This window comes from Aythya fuligula, chromosome 10 (genome assembly GCF_009819795.1).
Source record: "Aythya fuligula isolate bAytFul2 chromosome 10, bAytFul2.pri, whole genome shotgun sequence".
Taxonomy (NCBI): Eukaryota; Metazoa; Chordata; class Aves; order Anseriformes; family Anatidae; genus Aythya; species Aythya fuligula.
In genome coordinates this window covers 14914794-14927811 of record NC_045568.1, presented here as the reverse complement: position 1 = coordinate 14927811, position 13018 = coordinate 14914794, and the positions used below count along the sequence as shown (strand labels likewise).

At 37.7% G+C, this 13018-nt stretch overlaps 1 protein-coding gene across 2 annotated transcripts in view; it reads right to left on the bottom strand.

The window, feature by feature from the left end:
• The window catches only part of ATXN7 (ataxin 7), a 78788-nt gene that overhangs the window by 61248 nt on the left and 4522 nt on the right, over positions 1–13018 (bottom strand). The window contains exons 1-2 of one of the 2 annotated variants that reach the window (XM_032193924.1): positions 9460–9489; positions 668–760 (exon numbers count right to left, since the gene is read on the bottom strand). The gene's annotated coding sequence lies outside the window, so the exon portion shown is untranslated. Of the gene's footprint in view, positions 1–667; positions 761–9459; positions 9490–13018 lie in introns of those variants that run through there. The other variant, XM_032193923.1, reaches the window with a different exon arrangement.

The following is a 13018-nucleotide window of genomic DNA, read 5'->3' as shown; positions in this document are numbered from 1 at the left end:
AAACACCGGGGAAGCAGGGAAAGAAATAGATACTGTATCAATGAATTTGCAGTATCTGATAATCTGCAGTACCAGCTTTTTAGCCAAAACTTCACTTTATCATCATAATTCTCTCTTTGTCAAGTAACTGTACAGTTCTCGCCTCAGTTTACAGTTCTACTTTCTGAACATGTCAGACAATGGCACTGACGAAGCTGGTGGGCTGTGATTTATACCACAGTATAACAGCCTTCAAATACCTTGAAGTACCACAGAAATGTTGAAATAGACAAAATAACTATTTAGAAGAAGTTTATGCCTTCTAAAATATAATAAATAAATCTAAAATGTTAAATTGCCTGTATGCCAAACCTTCCTTGACCAGCTCACTTCATCTAGGTGACCAAAATATGTCATACAACTTGATTTTATCTTGAGGTTTGACTGTTCCATGCTTGAACTCCCTTTAGATGGATTGTAAGGTCGCTTTATTTCTCACTGAAACATATATTAAACACCTGCATTTTTATTTTTATTTTTTTTTTTTTTTAAAGTCTCCCCACTGCATCTGGTAACACTTCAGACTTGCTTTGCAACCCTGTTAATATCCTGTTCTCCACGCTTCTCACTTCTAAAGTATGTGAATATTATGCTTAAGGAAAATATGTGGGTAAGCATGTCACAGTACCTTGAAATTACGGTGAATCGCTGGGTTGATTTATCAATTGATCTTCATCTGTTCAGATTTCGGAAGCTTTCTCTAACTTGTATCTGATTAATTCTGAAACAAAACAGGAGCACAGCAGTGAGGCATTTGAAACCTTATCTCAGTTCCCTAACTCTGATTATATCTATTTAAATGCTAATATGAAGCATTTTATCAATTCTTACAAATACAGTTTCTGCAATGGAGTTAAAACTGAAAGGTAAGCAGGGAACCGTTATACACTCTTATGTACAGAGCAGCTCTTTAAATGGCAGCCTGACATTACCAGAAAGGTATGCATTGGTTTAAATCTCAATCTTCAGCCCAGTTACTGCACTCACGTCGCTGATTACTGACCAGATTTCGGAGCAGAAGGCTGTGTCTGTATCACAAGCTGCTAACACCACTGCACTGGGTTTTCTGCTCAGGATTTTTCTAGAATACAGCGTGACTCCAACAACACGAGCTCTTGGTACGCAGTCATTGACATTTTTACCCCCATGTCATACAACGTAGATAGCTGAAAATGATCCCTCACGTAAAAGTCATTGGTGACTATCACTCTATAACTGATGCAGAGTTTAATAAAAATTAAGAAGACAAATGAACTGAGGCCCTTCCTGCACGAGGAACATCAATTATTGCAAGCTTGGGGGTTTTAAATCCTTTCATTTAATGCTTATAAACTTACTGTTTACATAAATTTAAGCACAGTTTGCTTTGGTTTACCATAAATCAATGCTTAATTGGTTAAAGCTAAACCAAAGCCCAGTTAAAACTTAAAAATTATTTTCATCCATCCTCGTGCATGGGTTATATTAAAGATCAAATAATTGTTTTTTTGTAAGTGTTTTGAAATTAAACTAGCAATTTTTTTTCATCTTCTTAGAAGTCATGAAGTTAGCTATAAATAAGCCAATCTAGTGCTTGGGACGCATGACACTTCATAGAGAACTATTTTTTTCCCCTCCAAGGATTAAAGTCCAGACAAGAGGAATGCAGTCCAAGAGGGCATCCAAGCCACCCCACAGGCTGGAGGGCTCTGCCCCAACGGAAGGTGCAGAACGAAGCTTTTCTTGGCTTCTGCTACTTCTCTGGGAAGCCATCTGCAAACCAAGTTCATGCTTTTAAATTCTTTTAATGCAGTGAGAATAAAACCCTCTTTTCCTTTCAAACTGCAGCTTACCAGCTGACACTGCTTTGACTGCGATCACCTACAGATATATTTACTATTTCTAACCTTTACTGAGGTTTACCCTGCTCAGTGAGGTACTTGATCCTAGGAAGCACATCAGAGCTTTAAGATATTTTAGTTAATCAGTGAAATAAAATAAAAATCTTGTCTTTAGTGGACAACTCTTGACAGCTACTACTGTATTACTTCTCTCTTTCCTCTGCATCGTTCTGCTTTATGGTTAATAGGACTCGAGGTAACTGATCATTAACAAATTTCTATGCCAGATCTCTCAGAAATTTAATTTCCTTGTTACGCATACAACTCTCATTGAATAATACAGTATTACAACTTTCTCTTCAACTCTTGCTGCTGCTCATTGGGAAGGGAAATGTGGTGTTTGTCAAAAGTCTTTTTTTCCCTTTGTCTGTTCAGGGCATGAAGACTGAATTCATACAGACCTCCCTCTTTACAGATCATTCAGTGCTCAGCCTCAGAGCCTCAATCCCTTCAAGCATATCATCTCCCTGCTGTGAAGGTAACTCACTCCTTCATCTCTACCCTAATTTCTTCAGGGGATATGGGAGCTCTGCATGCAAAATGCCTTTTCTTTTATCCTGATTTAAATGGCACTAGTTGGATAAAAGGCAAATTCCATTGCTTCACACAAAAATGAAAACAAAAAAAGCTACCTATAAAATAAAATGCTTTCCAAAGACTTAAAAATCTAGGAATTGGGCAATAAGTAAGTGGTAAGTACAAACAATGAATCAGATGAGGGTGAAGGAAGGAACAGTAAAATTTTTATTCCTATATACAAGAGAACAGAGCACACTGTGTCACCACCTGTGAATTTTGCTGTAGGGATTACATCTGGAGTGGAGTTTGAAGGAAGTTAACAGAATAAATTTCAAAAGAATAAAGTGACAGCTTAACGACTCTTAAAGAGAGCTCTTTCTCTGGATGATAGGTGGCAAAGAACAGGAATGATTCTTACTGAGGATTTACAGCAGGTCAATTACAACCACAACTGTCAGCAAAGAGTATTGTAAGGAAGAGATGGGATGATTGAGAATAAGGCAGGAGGAGCTCACTCCAGAAGGCAGGCACTTCGGTGCACTGGGAAAGGAAGAGCTGGCTGAAGGATGGAAAGATGACAAAAACAGTCAAAGTGGCAATCCAAGAAAATGAAAAAAGGCATTTTCAAACCAATGAAGCAGACTTAGTGTATATGGCTGAATACCAAAGAAATCTGGTTGCGATTGCTACTTAATACCACGAGATACAGGAAACCACAATTGAGCAGAGTAAAAGCTATACATGCAGTTTTGGCTGGGACATAATTAGTCATGATGACTAATGAATATTATCCATTTAAGGGGAAATATAGTTACATGAAAATTGCAATTGCAAAGCAACTCATCAAAATAAAGAAATGTAAATGTCTGTGATAAAGCATCCCTAACTACTGAAAGTATCCAAACAAATGCCTCAGCTAGCCAAACGCCATTAACTCCTTTACAAACGGAATCTCAGAAATATGTAACAGCACATACCTGAGCTGTGGAGCATTCCTTCTCCTTTGTTAGGTACAAAATTGTATTTTGTCTTAAATGTTTATATATCTACACTTATGTAAACAAAGATTTAGGTGTGTTAGGCATAATCATCCCAAAATTGGGCTTTATTTTTGATATATTATGCTTATGGCCATAACCTAATGAGATCTTATTCTGCCCCTTAGGAAAGTGGGTTGGGGAGGTCTGTGTTGAAAGAACAGGAGATGGCCAGGATGAGGCTATGGGCTGCCATTATGGCTAGCAAGTAGCTCAAGAGTAAAACAGCAATTCTGAGGTTGATCTCATTTGTGCTGGAAACTGACTCCTGACCTGCCCATTACAGAGTATCAGTGGGTCAAAGAATATAAAAGAACTACAAACTCTACTAATTACATAACTGGTCCTCCTACATCCCTTAGGAGATGTAATTCTTTACATCTTTACAGATTGAAAAACAAAGTACCAGTTACATGCGTCAAATAGAGACTAGATACCAAAACTTTTGTAAATACCAATTAGAAGGTTGCAGCCTCTCAAGACTTCATAATTAGTATGAAAACACTAAATATTTCTCACAAGTACTTAAATACTTCCTCTGTATTTATAAAAACACAAATGTAACAGAATATCCAGTGCTTAAACACAGTAATGATGTACGGTTACTCTAAAACTATGTCAAACGTGTATAGGCATTTTTGTAGCTAATGAGAAGGGTCAATTAAGATACTAGTTAAGTTTATTTAATAACCGATACCTTAGTCAAAGGAGAAGTAACAGTGCTTTTGGAACAATTCACACTAAACTGATAAAAACTGAAAAAAAATAATTGTGCACAGCAAAGTGTACTTGAGCTATCTTAACTTTGATTAGTGTCATTTTCCTTTGCCTAATTACAACAGAAAAAAAAGATTAGCATTCATTATTTTCCTCAGCAACTCATCACTAATTTTAGTTTTTATCTTGCAACAATTTTTCTTTTATCTTAGAAGTTTTCTTCAGCGGTACAATTAACAAAGTCATAAGAAGCCTTTGAATATTGCATTTCAACTGCGGAAATGCAACCAGACAAAGCATAGAACAGAAGCTAAAAAATACTTGGTTTCAGAAATAAAAATACTCTGTAAGGAGGTATCTTGTCTTCCATTTCAAAATACCTACTTCTTCCACTGTGATTTATGTCACCCTCTGAAAGTTCAATCTATAAAACACGTTAGCTTACTGCAGCAAGCTAAGATAAATAATGACAGTTGAAATTGTATTTATATGTTTCTTTAAAAAGTGTATTTGTATACACCTGTAGAGAAGAAAAAGACACGTTCTACGTTCAGTATTTTATATAATAGGAACATTTTATACCAGTTACAACTTGTATTACATCAGAAACACAAGCAACAAAAGACTGGTAGCAAGCAAAAAAGATTCTGGACATCAGAATTTTCCATTTTTCTAAAAATAAATGAAACCCCGATTAGCTCATTTAAAAGTGTTCACAGAGTAAGACAATAGTGTTACAAAGGATGCATAAACATATAATATAAACAGATATTATTCAAGACAGAAAGGCACAGCTAATCAAGCCAATGCAGAGCACACAATTAACGTGATTTGCAAAATTTATTACTGAGCTCCTGTTAAATATAATATTATTCAAACTACACAGTCATGGTTATTGCAGATTAAAGATTACAAATTAGCTCCTCATGTATATCATTATTGTGAGTGGTTGCATTTTGTCTGTCTGCTTTTATATCACTGCAGGCAGATGAAAGTCATCTTAAAAATCTGACTCGTAATTTCGGTAGCACACCACTAACCTGAGCAGAGACGTTGGTTCCTACTCGGGTCCAACACCATCCTCAATGTAAACAAAGGACACTGGCGTGCACCCGGGGCTAAGGATGTCAGCATTTTTCAAACACCTTTCTGACTGTTCCATTTTATGGTGATGCAATATGACCTACATTTTCAATGGCCAAAGAGAGACAGAGAGATAGAAAGGGAGGAGATAGAGAAAAGAAAGACAGAGAGACCTTTTCTGTCCTTATCCTCCATTAACTAAAGCTTTAGCTGTCCCTCATGAGGACGGTGACGGACAAGAATAAAGGCAGAATAACACCATGGTAGATTCTCAATGAGAAGCTGAAGGATAGAGTAGCATAAGAAATAGCAAGATTTTTTTCTTCCACATTCCTGTGAGCAAGTAAATAGCAACACCCCCAATAGGAGAGAAGAACAGCAGGATCAGTAATTTTGTTACCGATTGCCAGCATAAAGCTGTCTGTAATGCAGATGCTTATTTTGCCACCTTTTATTTCCCATCATGTTCATAACACTTCATTTTTATGTATTCATTTTAGATATCAAAATGAAAGACAAAATAATACGCATCGTTATCATAATTTTTACAGAGAAATCGAGGAAGAAAGAATGATTTGCCACAGTTACCAGGCCCAGTGCAGGGCTGGGAACAGAAAGCATCACTCTTCATTATCTCTGCACTGTGCAATCTATTAGGGACTGTGATACCTGTCATACTAACATATAATCTTGACATAATTCCAAAATTATCTCTATCATGTCTCTCCCGCATATGATCCTCACACAAAAAAACATACTGGATTACTGCTAACTCTCAGAAAGCTTTCTTTTACAAATGATAAACCACATTTGTCAAGCTGTCTCTGGAAATGCACTTGACTGTGAACTGCAAAGCTTGACATAAAGCACCAATGGTATTTTTCAATGTAAGAATGTAAAAGTAAAGACCTAATTGCAGCCTTAGTTGCCTTTTCATTTTTCTGCAACTAAATCGCCTTTCCTTTCAAAAATTGGCATTTTTCCACAGTTGAACTAGCATGTTAAAAATTAAGGCTTTTTGATAGGACTGTAGTAAGCAAAAATCAAGGTATTTTGATTTGCAGTAACTGTTTTTAATGCAAGTACTGTCTTGCAGAATATTTGCCAAGTGCTTACAGCATCACAGCCCCTTTACTAATGCTGGTATACAAACATATATACAATATAGCAGTAAATCATTTTCTAATTATCGAGACTGAAGGCCAAAATTTGATCTTAAGTATACCTCTGTAAATCCAGAATGACTCCAGTGCTTTCCAAAGAGTTTCTTGGGATTTGCACATACGTAAAGAAGCCTGTAATTTGGCACTGAGTTTGAAACCAGACATCAATAAAATTTATAGATTAATTCCTGCTTTTGACCTGTATTTATTATAACAATAGCTTTCTTATCAAGCAGTATTCATCTCCTGAAATGTAATCATCCCTACACAGCGAGTACTGACAAATTGCTGTTCCTTTGCTTGAGTGCTGCTGCCTTTTTTATAACTGCAGTGTTATATCCAACTGGTTAGGCATGCAAACAGCACCCAGGTAAAGAAAAAGAGAGAAAAAAATGGAAGCCTACCCTACTATCAAAAGAAGAGAGAGCTGAGAGTCAAAAGACAGTGTTAACAGGAATGAAGGAAAGAGATCACCTGTAAAAGAATGGAAGATTAGAAATTAAGAGGAGAGGATGGACATTGCAAAAGGAGGATGGGGGACAGGGTTGGGGTGGAAGACAGCAACTGAAGCAAGAAGAGAACTACTACTCAAACACCACGTGCCCAGAAGAGTGTGAGGAAATCCTCAATAATTAAAATCAGATTACAATCACACATTCCTCCACTCCTGTTATCCCTGGTTGCAGCTTGTTCAAACTATCTTACTCTCTGAAATGGAATTTAGTGGGAGACAAGCATTGCTCCCATTACAAACACAAATCTGCTCCTGTTAATGTAGAACAAGAGTCTTGTGGATCTAAAAAGAAGTCACTTCACTATTTTCAGTATTTCTCGAGCTCTCTTTTGTGAATGTTTCACTGCACTACTTCCTCAGTTACCCTTACTCGATGCTTCTTCTCTTTTTTTTTTCTTTCTTCATAGCATCTCTGTTTCAGTTCAGAAGGGAGAGAAGCTGAGGTGACAGTTTTATTGCTACCCAACACCATAAAAATTCCAACTAGAGAAGCCAGCCAGTGCGGAGATTAGCAGGGTTCAAGCCAAACCACCCGAAGTGATCCTTCCCTTCCGCCTACAAGTGACTGCCATCTAGAGTCAGAGACACCGGCTCACAGGAGAGGAGAAAAATGTTACAGCAATGAGAGAAATGTTAATCCCAGCCACTAAAAAAAAAAACACAAGAATTCATATTCTAGAAATTTACATCTACCTTAAAAAATTATTTGGGGTTCTCTTCTTAACGAGCCTTCTGGCTAATGAGCATTTGGTCCATGTCTCCCAGCTTTTCTTTTTAAACATGAAAAGGCAATTTCATTTTGTTGTAAACACTGAAGTTGCCTGTATATGTGGAGAAAATAGATATATTTTCTCATGATATTTCAATATAAAATAGTGCTACACCGCTTTTCAAGTAAATCCTGTGTTTCCGACTGTTTGCTCATGTTAATAATCTGAATGTGAACTTTCATCCTCAGCTGAAGATGTAAGTCAATACACACCTTTATAAGACTACCTGTGTAAAAACACTGACAAAAACTTTAACACTGATGGCATTAGAGATACTAATGACATTAAAATGTCTTTCTAGTACATAAACCTTAATTTTAAAACCTTGTTTCATTTTTAAGAAATATATTCATACTGACCCCAACATACTAATGGCTTAAATGCCTACAAAAGCCCACTTAAGCCAATAGGATTTCTTACATAGTCTACAGGGCTTTTATTATACTGTATAAAAAATAAAGCCCCCACTTTGCAATGCTCTGCAATAAATTTGTCTTCTCACTCTCTCAGTCCCTAAAGCTCCTTTAAACTAAGGAATTACATTCTTTAGGCACTTCTTTACATGTCACATTCTTCAACTCTTGAAGCAATTTCACTGGCATCTCCACACTTCCTCTTTCCTAATTTCATTCAACACAGACTCTGGTCTCCTGCAAGTGTGTAGTTAATTAATACTTTATTAATTAATACTTTAATTCAAAACTGAAGGAGACTGAGCAGCCTGATTTTCATGAACTCAGGACCCTTAATTTTTTATTTATTTATTTATTTTTTGCCTAACAAAATTTAGGAAACTCAGCTGGAACACAATAGTCACTCCTTCCATATGTGGTGTCCATACTTATAAATAAACCTAGCAGAAGTGTATGTGATATTCCTATCACTTTAAAAAACTCAAGCTCTGTTCCCAAGATAATAAAACGTCATTACTATGGTGTGAGCACAAATAGAAAAAGGAGGCTGGCCCCACTGCCCAGCAGCAGAACTATGCACATTCCTGTTGACATCACAGATGGTGCACAAAGAAGAGCTGGTGAAGCACTAGAAACATAAAAAACCGCTTGCCAAATGGGAAGAAAAATAAAAAGCCAAAAAATAAACGGAAAGCTTCAAAGTAGATCTTTGAAAAATGTAGCCACATTGTATTTTTGTGCACAACCTCCCAATAGATACAGTTTGTAGTTTTTGAAGCATTTGTAGTCCTAAGGCATATTTTACCCTTTAAGCTTTACGTTCTCCAATTCCTCATAATACAGACATTTGTCTGAGAAGACCTTTGACTTGACATCAGATGATTTTTGGCAAAAGAAATAATGGAATTTCAAATGACTCTTCCCTTCTTTCTCAACTACCAGGACAATGGAGCCTAGCAAGGTTTGGGCCCCACCAACAACTGGATTAGCAGAAATCCTTCCCCTTTAACAACAGTGCCATGTAGTTAAGCTAATATTTTTTTTCCTATTTCTACAGCTTTGTCAAAGAAAAGAATTACATTTTGATATTAATTACTGTAATGTTGTCTGCAACCACAACAACAGTCCTTACCCATACCTATTAGAAGCTGTCCTGTGCTAGGGCTGGTCATTTTTAATCTTTCCCCAAGCAATGGCAGCTGCACAGAAGCCAAGGAGAACAACTATTTAGTGAGAGAGACCTCTCCGAGGGAGTAACACCTCTCGCAGCACCCATCTCCACAGAAAAGCAGCAAGAGAGACCCAGAACAGCGGTCATACTCACTGATGCAAGCAGAAAGAGAAGAAAACGTAGGCTGCAAAATGGCTCTCTTAGAGTTGCAATCTCTGTGCCAAATTTAGGAAGCCAGTCCTAGAAAGACATGATGGGGAACAGGCTCTATAAAGAGGCAATTACAAATAAAGAAGATTCAGTATGAATAATCCAGCCATTAGGAAACTCAATACCTGGGTTACTGCTGTACTACAAATCTATGCCAATGCTTGAGATCACTGGTGGCATATGCCTGCTCCTCCAAAAGAAGTAACTACCATGCTTTACTGTACTAGTTTAAAGGGAAAATCAACAGTCTTACACACTTGGGGCCAAAAATATTACATAGAGTGAGTACATTTTATTGTCGACATTTTCAAAGATAAAGGCTATTTTGAAATGTAAACACCACGCAGCCCTGTACTATTATTATCGTGACACACAGGATGCAGCTCATGGTGTTAATAATTCATCCAAAAGAAAAGTACAACCTCAGCAGTTTAAGTTATGAACAATTAAAAAAAAAAAAAAAAAAGAAAGAAAGAAAAAAAGGAGCTAATTCCAGAATTAGGGCTTAATGTTTGTTTGTTTTTTAAAAAAGCTAGTCATTTACCTTAGTACTGCATAAAATCCCACTGAAATCATTTGATGCCTTTCACTAGTACAGTTCAGAACAAGTTCAAGAGCTTGCAAGACCAGGACAGATTTCTTTAACATAAACATTTGAAAATAGCAGCTCGTGAGCTACTTCCTTCCATGTGTTTGATGACATTTTATCTACAGTTACAGTTAGCTGCTCCTGTCTGTACAAGTCTTTCACGTAATAGTAGGAAAGAAAAGCTTTACTAGAAACTGGCCTGTAAATACCCTCCTATTCCAAGCCTGGCAAAGCGGCTGCAGCTCAAGTGCAATTTATTTTTTTCTTTTTAAAAAAAAAAATAATAATTTCAAACTCATTACATCATGTAAAAAAAATCCCATATGTTTTGCTTTAATATACATATGCACAAGTTTATTTTAGAATATTATATTGTTCAAAACTGCTCTAGCTTTACATAAACACACACACACCAAAAACCACAAGCAGATCTCAAAAATGAAAAAAGAAAGAACATTAAATAAACGTAACTGCCAAAGCAATATTGGAATGAAACTGAAGTGAAAATATTTACAATGAACCACAAAATCACAGGTGCATACTTGTAGCTATTAGTAGCATGGCTTTGTTCTACTTTCAACTCTTAGAAGCCAATCTTTATTCATATCAGTAGTAAAATCCAATTTATCTGCTTCTTTTCTTTTATTAGATCATTACTATCCACATGTAATCAACATGTACATTTTTATCTTAATAAATGCAAAAGGCAGAGGACCAGAAAGAATCCCTCATGGATTTCACACATTCTACACTAACGTTTTGCAAAACAAAACCAAAACAGAATGTTTGTTTACACCAAGTCTCTACTAAAATATTATCATAATACAAGTTGGACTGGGTGTTTTGTAAATCCTAAAGAGAAATAACATTTGGGGCTGAATGTATTGACTTTCATATGAATTTGTTTGCATACATGGTTGCTTTCATAGCCACACATATCACCACTTCATATCTCAATTGCAAATTTGCAATATATCAAAATAAATATACATGTATACATACTCCACATATATAGCATATGTTATGGCCAATCTCTCCTCTGTCAGTAAGTTTGAAATTAATTTTTCTATTTACCTTTTGCAATTCCCTGAAATAGCTTATGAAGCAGATCTTTTTCCCCACGAGGTGTTTTTCTCAGTCTGCCTGTACTTTTCAAGCCCAAATTCTATTCCCGCTTGCACGTAAAATTTGGAAGTGGCCACAAAGGCACTCGGACGCCTTTGAACAGAATCTGATCTTCAATCTCAAAGTGATCTTTCATGCCATGCCACGCTTGCATGTTTTGCTCTTGCACTTCTGAAACCACTGGTTTGCTTTTATGGATTATTTCCTTAAATGCTTCAGTCCTGAGCCGTCTCATAACTACGTGCTGGGCTACAGAGCCGTGTTCACTCTGACTTTCCAACAGCAACACCACCTTATACCAGTCTACAGCCCGGTGATTACAAAATTCACTCTGATGGAAAGAATTAGGGGCATTAATCCCCTCCGGATGGAGGATGGCTGGGTTGAAGTCCCCCACACATGTGGCGAGCGTTGTAGCGGATAACAGCCCCGCTAATGACAAAAAGGGAACCAGAACCATTACCACCTCCTGGGTTTTGAAAGCAAAGATTGACCTTTACTCCTTGTTTGAAAGAAAGAGCTTATGATCCTAATTTCAAGAGAGCGTGAATCCAAAATGCTCCCCGGAGGAAGGTGCTTAGCTCTGGATATAGGCAGGATTTAAGCACATTCCTTCTTCAGCTACTGCGCAGAAAATGTGCAGATTCATCAGCTCCTTCAAGCTGCTTCAGCTGGTATAATCCTAATGAAATACCAGAAAATTCTGAGGCATTCGGCTCTCCCCGTTCTCGTGGTAACACCACCCATCTGGCCCCAGTTAGACCGAGTCTTCCCTTTGGCACACCCAGCTGGAGCAGAGCGAGGAGCTGCCTGCCCTGCATCTCCCCATCTGGGGCCGGGACTCTCTGCCGGAGAAGACCACTTATCTTCTCCACGTACATCTCATGAAATATCGGTGTAAACCCTTTGTCTTCACGGCAACTGAAGCAGTGTTTTAGAAGCAACACTTGACCCACTCACAAAAGAAGACGAGACAGAGGAGAGCATGCTGTCTCCCTATGAAGGCCTCAGCCTCTCTTTGCAGTTTCACCCTGCTCCCAGTCACTCTCGGTAGGGTAACAATGCTCAGGAACAAAGCACGGTGTTACCACTCGACATGTGACGTATGAAAAGCATAAAGATGAGCAGCCATCACCAAAGAGTGTACCATGCCTGTTTCATTGCTCAGAGCTAGAAATCAGGGTATGAGCACGTGCTTCACTGTATCATGTTTTACGGGAACCGTAAATTGTAGCTGTTCTCAAACTGACAGAGTTACTCTACTAAAAGAAAATATACTTTAAACAATAAAAATATCCAAGGCAAAATAGAAAACCATTTTAAAATCAGAACCACAAGATTACCAATATAGACCTGATACTCTTTTTCTCCATCTCCTGAGACAAAAATGCTTCTTCCAACACCTTTCCACAGCACGGGGCCTTACTTCGCCAAGCTCAAAGCCTTGTAAAAATTTCTAGGTGTTCTCTCATAGATCTGCACTGCTTCTGAAAAGGAAAAAAACTGGAACAAACAAGAAAACCAACCAAGCACCTTCTATAAACTTGAGGGGCTGACTCAGAAGCTGCGCAATAGCTCTGATTCAGCTCTCCTGGCGAGTCAGGGCACCGTGATGCTCATGGTGGAGGTCGGGCACGAGCTGCCTGCCACAGGAGGAAACTTTCCGAGGCTTTTCCTCGGAAGCTTTTTGTAAAATTTCCTCAGGAGCACTAACAGTTATTTATTTAGATGTCACAGGAGTAAATATGGCATTCACAACCCGCTGGTTGTTCATCCCTTGTTTAAAGG